Source organism: Bolinopsis microptera, chromosome 13 (genome assembly GCF_026151205.1).
Source record: "Bolinopsis microptera isolate Bmic1 chromosome 13, MBARI_Bmic_1.0, whole genome shotgun sequence".
Lineage (NCBI taxonomy): Eukaryota > Metazoa > Ctenophora > Tentaculata > Lobata > Bolinopsidae > Bolinopsis > Bolinopsis microptera.
The window spans coordinates 11,799,093-11,822,179 of record NC_087084.1 but is presented as its reverse complement, the minus strand read 5'-3'; the positions used below and the strand labels follow the sequence as shown (position 1 = coordinate 11,822,179).

The window sequence follows — 23,087 nt, the reverse complement described above, 5'->3', positions numbered from 1 at the left end:
CTCAGTGTGTAATATTTGTTTCCTCGACGATTTGCTTAATAACACGAAAACATTTGTGTAAAGATTACATTTGATCGTACCAACTATTTAAGCTCCATTTATCCGTTGAACATGGATGTTAAAACGAAGAGGTCAGTTTATATATTACATCTGTGGAGTCTGAACACCTACCCAGTTACCATGGTGATAATTCCAGAGATATCACGTGATTTGCTAACCAAGTAATGCTATAATTGAATGCGTATAAAGTGCACTGATCTATCTCATTGCCTTGAAATGACGTGGCATACTTGTAATCTAGCGGCAGTAATGTTTTACTGATCAAGCTTGTCAGTAGAATTCTTTAACCATTCCCCGAATCCCCCGTATGTTGCCATGGTAACTGTCCCAATGGAGCGTCAAGGATATGATCGGTTATAAATCAGTTATTAAGTGTTTCTAAGGTGTGTCCCATACATTAGTTTACTGTTACACTCAGTGTGTAATATTTGTTTCCTCGACGATTTGCTTAATAAAACGAGTAACGTTCTATTATATCCTATTAGCTACATCATGTTTCTGACAAACTTACCAATTCAATACAGAACGAAATTAACTAACAACCAACATTACATAATTTCTCAGTGTTTCTCAACACTGAAGTGCAAACAGTTTAAGAGTACTACCAAGTTTAAGAGTACTACCAATCATGATCAGTACCTATAATATTCAGTATTATTCTATCGATGTTATCATCTACAGACTACACACATCTAGAAGACACCAACCAACACTCCTCATTGAACACAGTTATCATTATCAATAACATATGAATAATATTAACCTGCGACAACGGACAAGTAAGAAACGGCATCGTTGCCTAAAGTCTAAACTTCGACTAAAATGAGTCCTACAAAATTGACTTATCTCCACTGAATCAGTTCCTCGTAATAAAGACTGAGCTAAACGTAGAAACTGCTAAAACAACTCAGTAGTAAATATTGATTGTACACCGCCCAGACTCCCAATGCAGTTCTACATATTCGACCAGCTGTGAGGATATTTATAATAACATACATTCGCATAATGTTCGCGTAAACTAAGTACGGCATATTTGATATTTTACCCCATTGATGATTACAATTTACATGAACAACCGGTAACCTTAATATAGTATAAATTTTTGTAACATGTACAGCAGCTTAAAACAGTTCTCCTCGTTACACTAACAATATGAAACACACAATTCACAAAATTGTTTCATTGTTTATCACAAATTAACAGTAACACCACTAATCAGACAAATGACAAATTACCTAACGGCTGTTTCGAATGTAATGTCTAATGTCAAACGACAATGAAACGCGAACAAGATTCTGACATTGTGTAACCGACTTATTATTAGTGTCCAGTACATGATACATTTATTATTACCATAACGCGTCGTCACTCTGCATAGTCCAATCACAACCGTTAACAGGTATCACGAGATAATATTTTATCCAACGCGAAAACAATCATGCGCAAATTACTGGCGATTAAATTACTAAATCGCGCGGCTTACATGTAAAATTATTTGCGCGCGGCTTCTCACTTTCCAAATTCAAATTTTATTGGCACACATTTATATTCCGTTTTAAAATTAAAAAATTGTGATGGCAACGGCCCTCGGACAAATCTAGCGAGCGAAGCGAGCGCGCTCCAGAAAGGGGGGCGCTTTTTGAGTTGAGCGGGGGGGCGCCAAAAAGTAACGTTACGCCACTGTGTGGAGGAAATGTGATATCCCGTACTGAGACACTAATGTTCGTGTTTCTTCTTTATAGGGAATCGTGTTCTGCACAGCTGAGCGACGAACTTGGTGAATTCCACTATGTGCTCCGGTAGAAAGAGGCTCTTCATGTCATGAAATAGTAATGACTTTGTGGGCTCCTTCATGTTAGTCCTACTGGAATGGTACCTGGGACATGTTCTAAGGAAGTGTTCTTCATCTTCTATTATCGGATCAACACAAGGAAGATTAACAAAGAGCTCCATCATGGACTTTTCGCTGCAGAATTCACAAATTCTGTGATGTTGACTTCCAGTTCTGCTCCCATATCTTCCAGTTTCTACGTTTAGCTTATGTCCGCTCATTCGGATCCTAGCCACTAAGTTGCTTCCAGTTCTCGACGGTAGCGTGAGGTACGGCTCCTGCTCGAAAGCACCTTTAACTTTATTATTGAACGTAAGCTTCTTATTGGTTTGTCTTTCTGTTTCCCATAGATTGATAAATCGGTTATGTGCCCTTTCCTGACATAACAATGGGTTGTAAAGTTGATGTTCAAGTTTGTTCTCGTCGAGTATCATTAGCATTGATTCCAGTGCTCTGAACCAACCTAAATCAAGTTTCTTCTGCTCAGCAAAAGCGTGCCTGGCTAGGGCTGGTGAGTCTTCTAGTTCAAGTCTTGCAAGGCGATTATGGAAATCGGTGACTTGTTTAACATATCGAACTACAATAGGGGTTCTTCCGCAGTCTCCCCAAACAGCTGCGTTGGATGTAGATTTGCCAACTCCAAGGGTCCATTTAAGGATGGCGAGGTGCATTCTTTCGAATGGGTCAGCTGCAATGCCTGCCAGTGGGGATTGCTTCGTATTGTCAGTTGTGCTGGCAAACGCCTTTATTCCTGAGCTACTGCTGATCCAGACTTCCACTCCGTACGATACAACTGGCAGTATGAGGGAGTCGAGCAGTTTAAGAACTGCGACCTTGGATATATTGTTAAGGTCTACTTCACTTTTCAGTCCAAAGTATGCCCGGAGAGCTTTTTGTCGTAGAAGGTTTAGTGCTGTCTTAAAGCTGCCCGACAGTGAGAAGGTGATCCCTAAATAGCAATATGTTTTCGCTGATGGGATTGTTGCTCCCATGTACTGAAAACCGTAACTCTCTTTGAGTTGCCTTCCACTTTTATTAAAAATCATGATGGCGGTTTTCTTGGTGTTCACCGTGAGCCCCCATTCTCTGCAGAATGACTCAAGTTCAGAGATCATGACCTGAAGACTTTCTTTCGAAAGTGCGAGGAGGACAAGATCATCTGCCCACAAGAGGTGGGTCAGAATAGTTTCATTCAGCAATGGACTTGAGATGTCTTGAACACTGTTCAGTCGTTCCGAAAGTTCATGGATGTAAGTTTTGAATAGTTCGGGGCTCATTGGGTGGCCCTGCTCCGTACCTGCAAGAATATCAAATGAGTCTGATATTTTAGCGATCAGCTTGATCTTAGCTTTGGAATTCTTGTACATATGTTCTAGACATTTTAGGAATTTTCCATCTATACCAAGGGTTGAGAGCTTGTACAGAAGAGCTTCACGACTGATGGAGTCGAAAGCTTTGCGAAAATCCACGAAACAAGAGTAGAGTCTTTGTCCTTTGTTATTCACGTATTTGTCTACACAAGTGGAAAGGGTGAACAGATGATCCACAGTTCTAGCATTCTTACAGAAGCCAAGCTGGTTTACTGTGTCCGGGCAATGTTCCTTCCTGAATTTTAGCAAACGGTCCAATAGGATTGTCGCGAAAAGTTTACCAAGGTTGCTCCCGATCGCAATGGCTCTGTAGTTGTCGGGGTCGTAGATACATCCTTTCTTGTGGAGTGGGCTCACAATCGTAGTGTTCCATGGGTAGACACCAAGGTCCAAGCAACCATTAAAGAGCTTAACTAACACTGAGAGAGCGCAGTGGTTCTGGGCGGCAGACTTAAGCTGCTCATTGAGTAAACAATCTAGTCCAACTGCCTTACCGTTCTTAAGTGTTTTCACCGCATGTACAACCTCTTTCGATGATATCTCATCATTTAGTATGCTCATTATTTGTTCATTTGCTTTAGTCACTGTTCTATTCTGTGGGAAGTTTGTATCCTTCTTTTTGTAGAGATCCAGAAAGAATTGGTAGAACTTCGCCATGTCGAATATGTCCAGCTTGGAGGGTTTTTCGTTAAACTTCTTCAGTTTCTTCAAGTTCTTCCACGAAATCTTATTTTCCTGCAGAATTTCCTGGTTTAACTCTTGGAAGAAAACAGCCTTTTTCCTTTTTAACAATTTTTTATAGTCCTTCTTCCTAGAGTAGAAGCGGATTCGTAGAAGGGCGTCCGAGGGGTTTTTCCCGTACTTCCTTGTTAGAATATTAAGCTCTCGCTTAGTTGTAATGCACTCAGCATCGAACCACTTTTGTTTTGGGCGGAGTTTACTGCGTCGTTTCTTTTTAGAAAAACACCTTATCTTTTGCTCACTATTGGCACAGTTTGAGGGTTGATCGGTGCAAAGTGCGCTTTCAAGAATGTGAACGAACTTCTTGTTCGTGGAGTAGATGTTTTCTACTGTATCAAGAGTTGAGGTCGAAATATCCAATAGCTGATTTGTTATTTCGGCCTTGTTAAGATTATCAGTAAACTGTTGGGCCGTTGCATCTCCATCCCATTTCGGTCTTTTAGGTGCATCTTGATGAAGCTCTTGAATTAATTCAGCGGCTATCATTTGGATTCTAACTGAGAGTTGACAGAGGATAGGTCTGTGATCTGATAGGTTAGTTAAGGAAAGAACTTTGAACCGTTTTACCATATTCCTGATGCTCGGTGAAACTGCTATGTAGTCAACGACACTTTGTCCGTTGTACTGATAGCAGGTGAGCTCACCAAAAATGTCACCAATGACATTGCCGTTCAATAGAGTGAGGTCACAGCTGCCCAGAAGGTCAAGGAATCTATTACCTCTTTCATTTAGTACAGAATCTTTACTGGCTCGGCAAGGTCTGGGTGCATTCGATTTCTTCTTTTTCATCCAGTCTTTTGTCACTGGGATGAAGTTGACACCACCTGTACGAGCATTTAGGTCACCTACTAGCATGATTTCAGAGTGACCAAGTTGCTCTCCGATAAAGTGGAGAAGAGCTTCAAGAGTATTCTCCTCAACTCCAAGACTCTTCATCCTGACTTTATAAGAGGAATTATATGTGTACATTCCCGACTATTTTTAAAACTGGTAAAGTTATTCCCATTTACAAGAAAGACAATAAGGAATGTATCGAAAACTATCGGCCTGTATCAATATTACCTTTATTTGGAAAAATTTTCGAGAAGATCATTTACAAACGGCTCTATAATTTCTTCACATCTAAAGGTGTACTGACAGACTCACAGTTTGGATTTAGAAAAGGTCATTCCACCACTCATGCTCTACACAAATCTATAGACTCCGTTACAAAGACTCTAGCTGGCAATAAACATGTCTTAGGAATATTCATTGACTTAAGCAAAGCCTTCGACACCCTTGACCACAACATTCTTCTAAGCAAATTAAACTCCTATGGTATTAGGGGCACAGCACTTACCTTACTTAAAAGCTATTTGACTAACAGAAAGCAGTATGTTATGTATAACGATGTACCATCAGAAACACTGGATGTGAAATTTGGGGTACCACAGGGGTCAATTCTAGGGCCGTTACTCTTCCTACTGTATATGAACGATATAGTGAACTGTTTTTCTGACAGTGAGGTGAAATTTGTACTTTATGCTGATGACACTAATATCTTTATATCAGGACCATCTAGAGAAGCAACATACAAAAAAGCAAACTTAGTTCTTAAACATGTGTCGATTTACATGAAATGTAATCTACTCCATATCAATATGTCTAAATGTTGCTACACCCATTTTAAACCTGCCTCTGAATATGATGAGACCTGTGCAAGGACCAGACCATTTGCTAACCTGCTAGATGAGTCTAGGTCAATATTCATCGATGGTAAGGTTATGATTAAAGTCAAGGATACCAAATTCCTAGGTATTGTTATAGATAGTAAGTTAAACTGGGCTGCCCATATGCACTACATTCGTAAAAAACTTCGGTCCATGACTGGTGCAATCTGTAGAATTCGACACTCGATACCTGGTGAACTATATTTGAAAATATATAATGCTCTCTTTGAATCACATCTCAGTTATGGTATAAGTGTTTGGGGCGTTGTCCTTAAAGAACGATCAAATGACAGTCTTTTTATCACACAGAAGCACTGTGTAAGGATCCTTTTTGGTGATCTCGACTCATATTTAGATAAACAATCAACATGTGCACGTACTAGACCGTATGGTATGCAAAAATTAGACCATAAACACTTTGAAAAGGAGCATACAAAACCCATTTTTAATAGACTAAAAATTCTAACGGCTCAAAACTTGTACAAATATCACTGCATTTTAGAATTCTCTAAGATTATCAAGTACCACTGCCCCTACTCCCTTTATGAGGCCATCAACATTTCAAACCGTGCAACGAGTCTAACTGTTATTCTTCTAAATAAATCAAATACCTTTTTGTTTAATGCAGCCAAGCTTTGGAACACAGTTCATAAAAAAATTTTAACTTCAAGCAATTGCCTAGAAACTTCCATTAACTTGATAAAATTGAGAACCAAAGCACTATTAGTACAATCACAGGCAGCTGACTTAAAAGATACCTGGACTCCAACCAATTTTAAATTGCAGTAATTAAATTGCAAATGCAGCAGCACACACCTAATATCACTATCATGATTGAACTATAAGCTGATAAGCTTTCAGATCCATTTTTAACCACTTGATGTAATGTTTTTAATAATTAAATATTTTATTTTACAAATTTATATCAGATCGAACCTATATTTGATAATCGAACCTATATTCGATAATCAAACCTGTATTCGATAGTTAAATTTATGCGATAAATTGATATTGATATTATTATTGTTGAATGAAGTTAACTCCTGAGATAAATTTTATTAATTTTTTAACAAAGGGACTTGGAGTATAAACGACCAAGTTCGCATAAATGCCTACCCAACCAAGAATTTAGGAGGCAAGGGTGGGTGCGTAAACTTTACGGTCTGCACTCTCCGATCCTGTATCACCCTGGATTCTTTTTGACGTATTTTTGTATTAGGTATATATACCTTCTATCCATTCTCTTGCTACTCCAAGTCCCCTAAGATATCTGGTAAAAAGGTCCTGCTAGTTATATATAAAATATATTTATGTTTGCTTTAATTGATACTAAATAAAATTGTTGTTTTCTTGAAATTGTTGTTTTCTTATCAGAGTGATGTTCTTTTCGGCCTTTGTGTACGTTTTCGAAATGGATACTGCTTGGATGTCTGTTGAACCTGTTTCGATTTGGGTAATGTACTTTTCGAGCGACCGTTGAACACCGATGCATAGGCCTCCTGATCTTGAGGATACCCTGTTTTTGTTAAAGCAGCGGTAGTTGGGCACCACTACTTCTCCCTTTGTTTCTTGTAGACAAAATATCGGTGACATCTCGATGATCTCACGAAACTCATCAATCTCGGTCTTGTTTCCTAGTGAGTGGTGAGATATGTTATTGATGTTCCATGACACAACTGAGAGGTCCTGATCATGGTTTTGTGCTGCGGTGTGGGATAGTTCATCAACTTTACTGCTATTGTCTCTCTGCAGTTTTCCCACAATTACGCTCCCTGTATTATTCATTATGATCGTTGCTTCGGGTGAACTCATGTAAAGTTTGCCTAGTTAGGGTTGACGTTCTATTAAGGGCATCTCGGCATCTGAGCCATAGTTTAGCTAAACCCTTGGGCGAAAGTCTCAGTGCTTCACCGTCTTTTGTAACATATCTCTCCAAGTAGCCGCTGAGGTTGTCATTACCGACTGTGCATATTCGGTCTTCATAGTAGTTCTCTTCTCTGAGCCATTTTATAAAGTCACCCATATATTGGTTGGCAGCTTGAATCTTTGTGTTGAGGTTAGGGTTACCTGGTGTTGGTATTATGAGCGAGTAACATATCTTGCAATTGGTTTCTTCTAAGGCCAATCGAAGGATACTTTTAAAGTTTCTTATGAAAGTGGGGAACGTTAGCCCCCTCTTGATGTCATTTATTCCCAAGTGAATAAAGATTATCTCAGGGTTGAAGCTTTTGATTTCGGATATGAGCTTCTGTTTTTCCACTAAGTCACTAACTGAGCTGTATTGCACTTTTTTAATATCATAACTTCTGGAGAATTTTCGCTGGTCGAAGTCTTCATGGTAAGAATCATACACTAGGAGTACTTTCTTTTTTCTTTGATACTCGTGACTTGACTTTGTGAGTGATGCTTGTTGTGGTTTATGAGTTACTTCGGGAGATGCTTCATGCAAATTCCCTTCAGCCTCGCCTGGAGGTTGGTCAATTATCGACGCCGTAGGTTCCGCATTAACCTCTAATATCTCCGAGTACAACGTGGTAGATGATGAGCACTTATGAATGGTTTCATCGTGATTTGACTCAACTTCCTTTGATATCGCCTTTTCTTTATCTCTAGTTGCGCTTAAGAGTTGTTGCAGACAATTTATGGTATCATTTTGATTTGGCTCACAAGTAAAGTCGCTTAGCTGATCCATTATCATCTTTTCTTTATCTTTAACTGACTCTATAAGTTGTTGCAGGCCAAAGGTGATTCTTTCAATGTCGTCAGCAGATGGTTCCTCCATATCGGCTGTTTCATTTGCACTGTTCAGAGAATGAGGGATCATTTCTTCGGTTTGAGTTGCAATCTCGTACACAGTTGTTTCTGTCTGGGCGCAACTATCCGTCGTCGACGGACTTGTAGATAAACTGTTTCTTAGGGTTTCTGTCTGGACGCCGATATCCACTGTAAATGGACCAGTTTCTTCATGGGTTAAAATTTCATTTGTTACAGTTTCTCGTTGAGAGTCGGCATCCTGTGAGCGGCAGATGGTTGCTGTTTTAAGGGGACTATTCATTTTTAAATCTCGGCTTTTTTCTGCATCACAGTGACAAGAGCAGAGGACAGGCTTTGGAGAGATGTTAACCAAGGACTCCAACTTATCAACCGTTTGGGCTATTGAGTTAAATTTTTTCAGGGTCTCTTCAGAGCACCGTTGACTATCCGTATTTAGCGCTTTGATATTGATGAATAGGGTCTTATCATTTTCTTCCAGAAGGTGGAAGCGTTCAGCGATTTCAGTGTTGTTTTTAAGTGGGTTTCGTATTATGGCATCCATCTTCTTCGATAGTGCTGCAACCATACTTTCTTGCTTTAATAACCGATCATCTAGCTTCAGCATACAATTTTCCAGCGTTTTTAGGGGGCTTTCTACAACACTTAGTATTGTTGCGTTAATATCATGAGACTCAGGTGTTTGCTTAATTATGGTTGTCTTTATTCCAGGGCCAGGCTGTGCACAGACCGGTTCTGTACTAGTATAGTCGTCTTTGTGGTTCTGGCCCAACTTCGTCTTTCCTTTCTTCCCATGTTTCCCCTTCTTAGCATTTTTGTTTTTGACCGGGCTTTTATTGGCACCGTATAGATCAATGAACAGACCTGTGAGCTTGTTTTTTCTCTTTTCAGGCGTTCCGGCGATAGATGCACCTCGAGCGCTAAGTTCTTTCACTACTGCATCGTCTGTCAGGTATACGATCAGTTCTTTGATAACTTTCGGGTGAAGGGCATATCTATCACTTGTAACACTGTTTTGCAACGGAGAGTTACTTGATGCCACATTGCCCAGGTACTCAATGAAATACACTCGGCTCCAGTCTGCCGTTTTGTTGTAACATTTTATGTTGCACTCTTTTAGCCAACCTTTAACCACGGCCCCGTTCCTTAATCTGACAACTTCTTCGTGGGCGTTGTTTTGTAAGAATGGGGTCGGAATGGTAATGTTTGTAATCTTACTGTTATTGTCATTACTGCCAGGTAAAGAGTCAGATTGCGGAGGGTTACCAACTCCTGCTGTTTCCTGCTCTGTCTCCTCCGGCAGATTTGTCACCTCTACCTTACCCATCTTAAGTTCGTCATTGACCTGTTTCTCATTTGGGGCCACAGCAATCTCAGCAACACTTCCCTCTCCTTTATCTGTTTCTGTTTCTGTATTGACTGCGATACCAACATTTGAAGAACGTTCTTGGGCGAGATATCCATCTTCATCATCTCTGTCGTTGGGTACATTGACATCATTTTCTGAAATAGAGTCAGTTTCAGAGTGATTCATAATTCCAACTTTTTCTGTTCCAGAGTCCTCTGGTTCTTGATCGCATGAATCGTACTCACTGTCAGAGTCGGCATGATCAGGAGCTGAGAGTTTCTTCTCGTGAAAAGGTTCAGAGTCTGTCTTCTTTTCTTCATCTTCTGTTGTGACGTTCTTGCTATTTTCAGCTATCACACACTTTTTGTTGTCTTCCGCCATTGTTTCTTCTTGATGGCATGTGGTCTCCTTCCCGGCCTGATCGTCACTGGCATCATGTATTTTTCCATCTTCAACAATTACGCAATTTTGACAAGACCGTGACAAATTGCAGCCTTCATCACTGTTGCATGGAATGATAACTATGTGGTAATCAGGTATATGCATTTCAAACTTCCTTTCGGGAGCAAAACTTGGTATCATAGATGCCCGAGTTTTCGAAGATATAGTTAAGAACGACCAGTTTCTCATTTCGACATCATAGACGTTGAGTGATAAGCGGGCAGCACGTTTAGGTAGCAGGTCGAGTCCCCTGCTCCTACCGATATGCAAGATTCCAAGCGGGTAGCAATTATCATCATCTAGTTTCATTCGTTTTGCTCTGTCCGACATGCTGGTGATTTTTAGACCGTTAAAGTTCTGATTGCATGATGTTGTGCGTGACATGTGACGGTTTATTTGACCGAGCAGGTAGAGGAGAGACTTTTGTTCGATCAGGTCACGTGGATGTTCGTCCAGTGAACTGATTCGTGTTACTCGATCAACCTCCTCTCGGCAGAACGTTATGGTAACTGTCGGGTTTGAGTTGTCAATCTGCATTAGGTCAGTTGACAGAGCTCTTTCCACCGCTTTAGAAATATTGCCCATATTCAAGCGGAATGGGTTATTCGTGTTCAGTAAATCATTTTCCAAATGTATACCGGCACCGTCGGTGCCACAGTCGTGAGTGCCACTTTCCCTTATTCTAGTGCATCCAACACCTCCCTGTGAAAAGGAGAGATTATGTGAATCATTTGAGGAAATCGTAGTGGTGGTTGGTTCAGAGTTATGTCTCATCCTCGCGACTGGTGTTTCGTTGAAAGCCGCGGATCTTTCGAGCGCAATCTTTTCTTTGAGTCTTCGTTTCAAAAGAGCTGTTGGGGTTGGTTTGTGGTACTGATCACGTCTGTATGAGCTCTCAGATTTGGAGCGTGACCTGCTTTTGAAATTCGTCCTCACTGGGGATGTGTAGTCCAGTTCGACATGTTTCCTCGGGGGTGTTCCTCTACTTGTTGGTACTTTCGAGGTCGGTGTCAGGTAAAGGGGGGAGGGTGAAGGACTGCCTGCAGGTTCTGATTTATCATCATCATCATATTCAGTTTCCTGAGAAATATCAGATAGATATGAGATGTCTCCGATAGTGTTCCCAACTGAGATGTTCAGGTTAACAGTGGTGTTGACTTGAGTGGTGTTAAACCCACTCACGTTACGTGCGATGTCCCATACTCTGGAAATGCCTCTAACGATTGACATATCTCTGATATTAATGAAGTTTACCGAACCTTGTAGTAGAGGCTCTTACGGGCATTGTCTGATCGATATGCTAGGGACCCCAGATACACCTTACTAGACGTATTTTTGACCGTGGAATCGATTAAAAGTGGTTTCAAGATAATTGGACTGACTTTTTGGGGGTAAAATTGCAAAAAACCGATTTTTGGGCCAAAAATAGGCCAAAAAACCATGTTTTTTGATATTTTGAACAAGTTAATTTTATTGGCATATCGGCAAAACTTGCATGGAGATAGCTAAAACACAGCCGCACAAGATGATATAAAAATTTGAAAAATCCCTCTATTTTTTTGGGGGTAAAAATCCAAAAAAGTGGTAAAAATTTTGACTTTTTTGCGCGCAATTTATTTTTGGTACTTATATGCTATATTTTGGAAATTTTTAGTAATATATCTTGTAATAACAACTAATATAAATATATTGAATATAATGTTGACCAAAAAATTTATTTTTAATAAAACCAAAATTGTAGGTGCGCCGCGCATATTTTCGAAAATTTACACCGTGATATGAAAATCGAGCGCTAAAGCAAATACTGTCATATTGTCACAAGAATACCTAGGTTGTTTTTCAGTATTATTGTCGCATTTCGAAACTCCTTTTCACCCTATTTGGTTATCTTTTTGATGTGTAATTTGTTTACTAACTATGTTTAAATGTATTCTTTTTGATGTGGAGTACCCATTCATATTATTTCCAATCGTTTTTATCATATGCTTTTTCCTCTAGAGTCGGCTCTATTTGTGACATACCTCTTATCTTCTACATAGTTTATCGTAGTTTGTTGATACTGAATTGGTTTAATTGATACTTAACGATTACTCTGTTAGAAATGTATAGTAAGATGTGACGGAATAAGAGAAACTAAAATATTTAAATGGGTTGTGGCCATTTCAAAATATTCAATGAGGTTATATTTTTTAAATTGAAGGTCTTTCACCAAATATGACTTGAATAGTTTTTCGACAAAGTTTTTAGAAGAGCTTTAACGATTTCAAAGAATTAGCAAATTGATTGTACATCTTAGAAGCTACTACAGAGAGGCTACCCATACCAAACATAAATCCGAACATATCTTGCAGATAAGTTGGAGCCAACCCTAGTATGGATTTGTCAGATTTTGCAGTAAGATTTTGAATTCAATCCTCTTCTCTATATCCATTATCCAACCAGTAAAGATTAATCAGTTCATCCTCAAGATGGTAATGTTTATATTGCCCATCAACAGCTTTGGCTACGGCATTTTGTAGTAACTGGACCTGATAGGATACAAGGATACAAGGATACAAGGATACAAGGCTACAAGGATACATTTATTGAGTTCCAAAAGTGGTAATCCTGAAATAAACATTGACATCATCGGCAAGTAATGGCCTCAAAAATTATGGTCCCTTCAAGATCAAAATCAACAATAATGTTTTAATTTAGATAAGTAGGAATAATAATTTTAGCCAGTCTCGCCTCTAGTTATACCCTCTACAAGCTGACTATCTTATTGTTCCTAATACTATGAAACTTGTCAGGCTCTGTAGTTCGTTTTAGTCTCAGTTCTTCTACAAGCTTTTTATAAGGGGGGGGGGGGGGGGGGGGGGTGACATGTCTCCAATGTCTCCCGCACCTTACCTTTTCGAAAAGACGAAGACATTGGAGACATTGGAGACATTGGAGACATTGGAGACATTGGAGACACAGCTTTTGGAGACATTGGAGACATTGGAGACATTGGGGACATTAGAGACACAGCTTTTGGAGACATTGGAGACATTGGGGACATTTGGGACATTGGAGACATTGGAGACATTGGGGACATTAGGGACATAAAATGGATATTAGGGGCATTGGAGACATTGAAGACACAGCTTTTGGATCCTCCTCCTCCTCCTCCTCCTCCTCCTCAGTACTCCTCAGTCGTTCTCCTCCTCGTCCTGAGTCCTCCTTCTGGGTCCTCCTCCTGGGTCCTCCTCCTCCTGGGTCCTCCTCCTCCTCTTCATACTCCTCCTCTTCCTCCTCAATCATCAGTCCTCCTCCTCAGTCCTCCTCCTCATCCTTCTCGTCAGCCCTCCTCCTCCTCCTCAGTCCTCCCCAAGTCCCCCTCCTCCTCAGTCCTCCCCCAGTCCCCCTCCTCCTATTCAGTCCTCCTCCTCCTCCTCCTCAGTTCTCCTCAGTCCTCCTCCTTCTCAGTCCTTCTCCTGAGTCCTCTTCCTGAGTCCTCCTCCTGAGTCCTCCTCCTCTTCCTGAGTCCTCCTCCTCCTAGGTCCTCCTCCTTCTCCTCCTCCTCCTCCTCCTCAGTCCTCCTCCTCCTCCTCCTCCTCCTCCTCCCTCTCAGTCATCCTCCTCAGTCATCCTCCTCAGCCATCCTCCTCAGCCATCCTCCTCAGCCATCCTCCTCAGCCATCTGGAAATATTGCAATCAGACTGTGTGGCTTGGGGGAAATCCACACCCAACATAAGATGATAAATTGTAAGAAGTAAAATTCGCTTCATGATCATGGTGAATCACGCTATTCAGTAATATTCGAATATGATGTGCGTTATGTGAATGGTATCCTCAGAATTTAGGTGACCAACTACCAAGATGCCGGTTAAAGAAAAACATTTAGTAAATATTTTGGTATGTGTGATCCGTTGCGCGGCGTCCTTCTATTATCTATATCATAGATTGACTGATTGTGGTAAGATTTATAAATAGCACAATGTTCACTATTAATGATTAAATGCTCAAAATTATATTTGATATTTTATGTTGCAAATATTTTATCAAATAAACTACATTGATTTCTGGTTTAGCATGTTCTATGAGCCATTTTCAAAAATGATACTTAATAAATTTTATACAACAAACAATTTCAAATTGTTTCATGATTGGTTTTGTTTACTTGGCCGCGCTCAGCCTGTCCACTGTCATTCCGCCGAATCTCTATTATATTTATGAACATGATAGTCTGAGGTCCCCTGGTAAGGTTTTGTTAGTTTAAAGCACCCAAAAATCTTTTAATTTTGAATTTTTTCTTCCTGAGTCCTCCTCCTGAGTCCTCCTCCTCTTCCTGAGTCCTCCTCCTCCTAGGTCCTCCTCCTTCTCCTCCTCCTCCTCCTCCTCAGTCCTCCTCCTCCTCCTCCTCCTCCTCCCTCTCAGTCATCCTCCTCAGTCATCCTCCTCAGCCATCCTCCTCAGTACTCTTCAGTCCTCCTCCTTCTCTGTCCCCCTCAGTCCTCTTCCTGAGTCCTCCTCCTGAGTCCTCCTCCTCCACCTCCTGAGTCCTCCTCCTGGGTCCTCCTCCTTCTGGGTCCTCCTCCTAGGTCCTCCTCCTCAGTCATCCTCCTCAGCCATCCTCCTCAGCCATCCTCCACAGCCATCCTCCTCAGCCATCCTCCTCAGCCATCCTCCTCAGTCCTCCTCCTTCTCAGTCCTCCTCAGTCCTCTTCCTGAGTCCTCCTCCTGAGTCCTCATCCTCCTCCTTCTCCTTCTGAGTCCTCCTCCTGGGTCATCCTCATCCTAGATCCTCCTCCTTCTCCAACCATACATCTACGTCTCCAGTGTCTCCAATGTCTCCAATGTCTCCAAAAGCTTTGTCTCCAATGTCTTCAGTGTCTCCATTGTCTCCAATGTCTCCAATGTCTCCAAAAGCGGTGTCTCCAATGTCTCCAATGTCTCCAGGACATGTCTCTGCACCCTATCTTTTCAAAAAAGACAAAAGACATTGGAGACATTGGAGACATGTCACCCCCCCCTATAAGCTTTTCGTTCCGTGGCAGTCCTATCAGGGCAGATGTAAACTGAGCTGTTCCCCTCCTTTGAGCGTAGTGTACTGGTGTTTCTGATCACTGGTGTTGCATGGTCAGAACTGCTCAATGTGAACTTAACTGGTCTGGATACATTTTCTTTCGGAGCTCCAATACAGCAGCAGTCCCTGACTAAAGGCTTCTCACTAATTTCATTCAGAACCTCCTCAACTTTACTCAGCAGTTGCTCGTTCTCTGATTCTGATAGACCATAAATGATTGCGTTCTTGCTTCACTCAATCTGGTTTTCTACTTTTTTAATTGCAGCGTGGATCTTCTTCGGGGCGCAAGCAGCATTGATGCTTTTTCTAACGACTGAAAAGTAGCTTTTCATCTCCGTTTGCACGGTATTCTGCATTGATTTGAGCTGTTTGTTGCTTTTTTCAATAGCCTTATTCTGAAGATCGATGATAATACTCTGATCTGAAATCTTCTCACTTTTCAACTTGTCAATTTCTTCTGCAAGAGGTATCGCCTTCCATAGCCAGGTGATACTGAACTGGTCCAATATACAACAGACAGTTTCCAACCATTCGCATGGTTTCTCTTTCGTTACTGATCTCTTGTTTATTAAATTGCAAGATTAAATTTCCTCGCACATTTTCTTGTTGATTTCACTACAAATCTCGTCTAAAACACTCCCTGGCTTTTAATAGTAGGCACAAACATTACTAATGTTTTATGAGCGATTTCCACACCATCCCATTGAGCAGTACTATATTAGACCGAAAGACTTTAACGACAATTGACCCCCCCCCACCAACAATTATCCCCCCGACAATTGACCCCCGACAATTGGCCCCCCGACAATATAATTTAATACAATTAACCCTAACCCTTATCCTAACCCTGACCTTGACCCTGACCCTGACCCTGACCCTGACCCTGACCCTGACCCTGACCCTGACCCTGACCCTGACCCTGACCCTGACCCTGACCCTGACCCTGACCCTGACCCTGACCCTGACCCTGACCCTGACCCTGACCCTGACCCTGACCTTGACCCTGACCCTGACCCTGACCCTGACCCTGACCCTGACCCTGACCCTGACCCTGACACGATCAATTGATCCCAGTGTAATTACATGGGGGTCAATTGTCAGGGGGTCACTTGTCGGGGGGTGAATTGTCGGGCGGTCAATTGTTGGGGGGTCAATTGTTGGGGGTCAATTGTCGTACTAAACCCTAGATTTCGAGACAATTGACCCCATTGTAACTACATAGGGGGTCAATTGTCGGGAAGTCAATTGTCAGGGGGTCAATTGTCGGGAGGGGGGGGGGGGTCAATTGTCGCGGTACCTATTTAAACATCCAGTTCTTTGTCCTCAAGAAACAATTTCTCGGTTGGTTGACGAAGGTTTTGACTTAATCTGAAGAACATAAATATGTTCATATTTTCATCAGCTGCTATGAAGATATGATTAACACTATCTTAATAACAAGTGAAATATGATCTCTTTTGTAAGCATATTGTCCAGGACAATTGAGGTTATCATTACATGCTCATTGCTCCTGTAGCCTTCTCTTTTAATTAGTTTTCCCAAGGTTTGACACTGGTCTGTAGTTTTTCAAGACATCTGGAAAATGATCTTCATCGATTGGGGATAACTGGTGTGATGTAAAAAAATAATTGTGGCTTGTGATACCAGGGAAATGTAGGTGTCAGCTAAACCCTCGATTTTATGTTTAAATTTAAACAATGTATTTATACATTGTATTTATCATAAATATAATATCAATATCATATATATACAGTTACACTGTGTAGTGTTATCCTTTATTAAATAATTGTGGACACTGGCTGATAATCAGTGAAGGCAGAATCGTGGATTATACCTGATAACTACTGGTGGTGTTTTGGCTATTAGAGGGGTGTTAGAGGGCTGGGCTATTACCGTAACAGCTGGCTACTAGCCTGGTGTTAGAGGGTTGTTAAGATTTTTGGGAGCACAGATACTTAATAGTAAGTAATATATCTTGTCTGGATGTTTGAACTTTTCGATTTGTATCTCGAAAGTTATGTTTAACTTCCCCACGCAGTGTTTTAAATGTATGATATTGTAAGATGTATAATGTCATTATTTTATAGCTCCTCAAAGGATATTGTTCTTATCCACGTAGGAATCAAGTGCTCATTTTGATTGAGGTGGCAATTTGAAGTTGCAGCCCAAGATTTTATTGATTTTAATGTGGTCTATTCTTGATAAAAATATATTGCGCTACTCTTCGTTTAAACTGCTTTAGCTTTAAACTGTTTAGGAGATGATTTGAAGCGGGGCTATAATCTACAGTGGTCGGTGGACAAGTGCGATGAACACCAGAGCCAGATGCTTTAGTTCATGTACTATGACTGTGGCTGATTAATGTACCAGGTACCTCTGCAACAAACTGACAGTCTTACCTGTAACAGTGTAACCTGGTTAGTAAAAATTAGTTGTTCTTAATTGTGTACCTTCAAGCTTTCCACAATTACAACCAACTTTGAAGCAATGATTGGTAACTCGGTAATCTGCCGATGCACATCTGGGGCACACCTCGGGCACACCTGGGGCACAAACTCGGGCACACCTGGGGCACACCTCGGGCACAAAGCACACCTCGGGCACACCTCGGGCAGAACCACCTGGGGCACACCTCGGGCACACCTCGAGCACATCTCGGGCACATCTCGGGCAAAATTCGGGCATGGTAATTGGGAAACCTTGGGAAAAGAACCTGGGCACATCTCGGGCACATCTCGATTTATTTATTGTCAGTATTTTTTATTATTGAGCAGACTGAGCCTTCTGCTCTTATTACCTTAGGGCCAATAAATTTGGTTCACAATAAATTTGGTTACCATAATTTAAGTCACAAATTTTGCAAATTTTTAGTCTACAACAATTTTAGTCACATTTTTCGACTTTTTGAGACCATTTTCCATTTCATTTATTTGATAATTCCATTATTCACCATTAAGAATGATTTCACAAACGTCGTAAGCATTACTTTAAAGTACAGGGGATCTTCGATATTATGCAAGTTTGGTGGGATTTAATTCTAAAATCAAGGTCTTGTAACTCGATAACACGTTGCCATGGCCCCATAGTAACCACAATCAGTGCCCTAGCTACCGAGGCAAATTTGGGTGATTTACTTAATTAATCCTTGGTACTGTTTCACAATTTTGACTTCAATCATCGTCAATTTACTAGCTCACTGCGCATGCAGGTTTTTCCAAAGTAAATTCCAAGGAAAACGTTATGGTTTGGTGTGCCATATTATAGGACAAAGGAATAAATTGCCCATATTTCTTCGAGAAAAATATAACTCAAAATTAGCCATTAAACCTTAGAACTACCAATAACTTTTCACAAAATCAAGTCATTTGTCTTAACTGCAGTTTACTTTTGTAGTAGCTGATCCTAGTCTGCAATCCTAGTGGAAAAAGAGTTATTCAAAAGTACATCCTTGCAATATTTTTGAACACCCTGTAATCTGTACGCTCTGAAATCTGATTTAATACTTCAACTCTGATATCATCCGGTGCCTAATGCGATATGCTAATATTTGATTGTAGGAGACTCTCACTTAGGAGACTTCCAAAAATGAAATATGATGCACCCACTCACAAGAGCGAAAAAAGGTACACATTACTGTAGTGTGCTAATGTTTATCAAATGTTTTTATGTGCACATGTAATATGTTTATTTTCAAAAACTGTAACATCGCTCAATCAAAGCCTTATCAGCACAACACGCACAATCACATATCATACTAACTTTTGTTACTTTGGTTGTGTTTATCCTCGTAGCAGGAAGGGTCATCAGATTTCTGACCACCTCGATGGCAAGTAGTCTACCAGGGAATTAGACCAGCTGCAGCTATAACCGGAAGTCGGAGGGTTGTCCGGTATCAAAGCAATAAACTTGGACAAACTAACTTTAAACGACTCAAACGTAGCTTCAGCTTTAATATTATCAGGCACTTTGTTCCACAGTTTTGGTCCTCTTACAGCAAATGAGCTGTCATAGAGTGTCTGGTTGCTCGAGGAACTCGACCTAGACAGGGAAGGGATGATTGCTCGGGTACCATGTCTGGATGTTTTTGTGAACCTTATATTGCTGCAATTGGGGACAACATTGTGAAGGATCTTCCACATCATCAGAATAGTGTACCGTTCCCTTCTGCGCTGCAGTGACATTAGCTTTAGATGTGAAAGCCTCTCCCAGTAGTTCATATTTTCCAGGCCGCATTATAAATCAAGAGGCTTGCATATAATGAACATATTTATATACGATCGGTGAATGTTCGCTGGACCCCCTCCAAAAGCTGGATCTCAGTCACCTTAACAGGGTCCCACAGCGGACAACAGTACTCTAGTAGGCTTCTGACCAAAGACTTATATATAGGGTAGTCATTACGGTCCTATCACGAGTTTGAAGACACTAAACACCCATGACAGTGTGCTTCTAGCTTTCTTGACCATCAACTTGATCTCTGCGCATCATAATAACAACCACTCGCAAGGATTGTCACTGCTCACTTCAGACACACATCCACTTCACAGTACCACGTACAGCCTGCACAGAGCTCAGCAATCAATTCTAAACGGCTAGCTGATTTTGATAAAATAAAATCGTGATCCGGCGTGATCAATTATTTTAATTGAAGTACAACGGCTGCACCCCTAACTTCTTAGCTAAAGATAAGAGACGCATATATTAGGACATTTGTAATCTGATAAAATTTAAAGTTTTTGTGTGTGAATTAAAATTTAAAGCTTGATGTTAGAATTAGTGTGGAAATAAAAGAGATATTTATTTTATTATTTATAAATTATATCATATATCTTAATTAGGTGACAGTATTATTATTTTAACTACAGATTATATTATTTCAGTTAGTATCGACATAAATTTTACGATTGCAGTTTATTTGTATATCATATTGTATTCAATAAACCGATTCCAAAGCCCTTAAGGGTGGCCCTCGGGTCTTTAAAACATAATTTGTGGGGGCACGTGGTACCGACATGCTTCAGAGGACAGATAGAGACTCAGAATTGTAACCACAAGTCTAAATTCTTTTCATAAATCTAGACTTGTGGTTACAATCCTGAGGGTTTCATACTATTATCAATCACAGAATTATCCTGCTGTTCAAATATTGACAGAAAGGAAAGGTGTTTAGGAGTCGAATTGCTACAACTTCAGAATTCAGATTGCATAACAATTGTATAACTTCAGATTGGAGGACGGTCTAGGGAAAGATATAAGAATTGAGCCTACTTCACAGCTATACTCTACAAAAGTACCTTCAGCGAAATAAGACGTCAACATCCATCTTGTTTATATCAATGATTGTGGAAATTACTTTTGTATTCTTTGTAATTTAATTCTTTAACGTTGTATTCTCTTAATACATTACGTTTGCTAGAATTCTTGTGTGTAAGCTTTAGAACTCTAGATGTCAAACAAAGATTTACGGCCAAATGTCAACCCGGGGTTTGAAGCACGTTATACTAGTTTCAACTTTTATCAAACTGATCCATCGATTTCAGCTATGACATTTTAGTTTTGATCAAACAAATAGTTTTTATTACATTGTGGCGTTGATTACATTAAAATACAGTTTGATGTTTAAAACGGGGCATATGAAAGTTTTTTATCTTGTAAAACCTCGCCTAATCGACGAAGTTACGGTCAGTTACGTACAGCTTCAGATCGAAAATTAGAAATAGCTTATTTTAAAAGCAGTTGAAAGTGCTATTTTCAGAACCTGGTGGGTATTAGTCTAAAGATTCGTTGGAATTCATTACACTGACCATGACATAAGATCCAAATTGGGTGTTAGGGAAATGCAGCGGACTAAATGCTATTTTACAATTACATCTTCCCCGTCACTGATCAGTCACATTTAAAGCTGCGAATGGTGTATTTGTTATGCCAACTAACACCAGAGCAGAACACTAAAACAGAGAACTTGTTAAAGTTCAAATTTAGCCCCGTAAAACTCAATGTATGGAATGTAACAGCCAATGTAATGTTCTTACAGGATCGTTGACATATTACGTAATCACGTCCTGAACAACGTTTAATTTAACCCCCCCCCCCCCCCCCCCCCCCCCTCTCGGTGATTCCGTATTATGTGAACGACCCCTAATATGCTTACATCGAGGTAGTTCTTACTGATTTATAGCAACATTTATCATAGCAGCTTGTTTTTTAAATCATTGTTTCTTATGATACAAGTTTCGTTACCATTCGTATCACACATAATAATAAATGTCTATTAAATGACGTAGTGTAACTCGTCGGAAAATTCCTGATCCTTTTTGTAGTAATTGTGCGGAACGCGCTTGCGCCGAATCAAAAATATGTGTGAAAGTTTTTCTTGCGCGCATTTACTGTGACATAATGTGTCACGTGATAATCTGAAACTTTGAATGGTCATAACACCAAGAGATAAGCAACAGAGGTAAATCTGGCTAGGTAATAGTGTCAAGTAGGTATCTAGAAGTTGTGTGAATATTTTGAAATCAAATTCGAGCGTTAACTTTGTGATTTAGCAAGGTGCGCGGGAAAAAGCAAATAACCGTCAGCACATGGCCATACAGCCTCCATAGTGGCATCTGAGATCGGCTATCGATGCGGCACTAATTACTAGTCCATAAAACAATCATCCCAGGAGCCTAGGGGCTCCATCAGAAGAGTGCCTTATTTGCCCGTAAGAGCCTCTACTATTGGTTGATATAGGTAGAATTAACAGGTAGTGGTAAAGGAGTCCACTGATCTCTTTTATCGTGTAGGTCGTTTGTCAAATCTACTTTTAAACTGTCATCATTTTCATCGATTCCTTCCTTCGTTAATTCGGTTGAAGTACGGCAAGGGGCTACTGCATCGTTTTCGCACCGCGTTTTCAGCTTCTCCCGTCTAAATCCCTCGTCTTCATCGTCTCCTCCATCACCATTTGACGACGAGTTGCTATTGTTAATAGCAGAGCGCGGTCGCAGGGGCCTCCTTCCGGATATAGATGAGTTCCTCCCTGCAGATGTTGATTCTTTCGTTGAGTTGTTGGCACTGTTCTTGTCTCTTTTCTCATTTTCGATGACAGCAGCAACTAGGGGGAAAAAGAATATTAGTCTAAGCAGTTCAACATTTATTGAGTTTTGCAAGATATAACTCTCACACAGTGTATAACTTGGATCATGTATATTTTGGGATACATGTCGTGTATAGCAGCAGCTCACACTCCCGGAAATGCTAGTAAGAGGAGTGCTGGAATATGAGGTGCTGTTTTTCTTATCAGTTACCCAGGACGGTGGTGCAATGGTACGCGCTAGACCTCCGGGTGGCGAGACTGCGGCCACACTCCGCCCGAATTCTTGACTTTTGCCTTCATTGACACATATTTTGCTGTATAAAGAACAAAATAAATCTTGAGCAGACAGGCGGTGTAAGTGTGTGAAATTGGAGCTTTTAGTGCGATTTTGTGTGATGTAATAACATATAGTTATAATAGCAGTACTATAATACAAACGGATATATTGATATATCCACCAGCGTGCGCTTTTTCGCATAGCGGGCTCTCACCAGCCCGCTGTCAAAGGGCCCGATATCTCTACAGCCCGCTTATGATATAGCCCGCTAACAAGTGACATTTAATTTGACCAGTAGCAATATAGCCCGGAGTTCTCTAAAATATTTTCAGTTTCTGTATCGTCTCCTGATGATACATCTCGCTGATGATACATCTCGTGAGCAGATGACATGAAATCTGAACAC

At 40.6% G+C, this 23,087-nt stretch overlaps 1 protein-coding gene across 4 annotated transcripts in view; it reads left to right on the top strand.

The window, feature by feature from the left end:
• Positions 1–23,087, top strand: part of LOC134824899 (multiple epidermal growth factor-like domains protein 6) — a 97,224-nt gene that overhangs the window by 37,062 nt on the left and 37,075 nt on the right. The gene's annotated exons all lie outside the window — the stretch shown is intronic.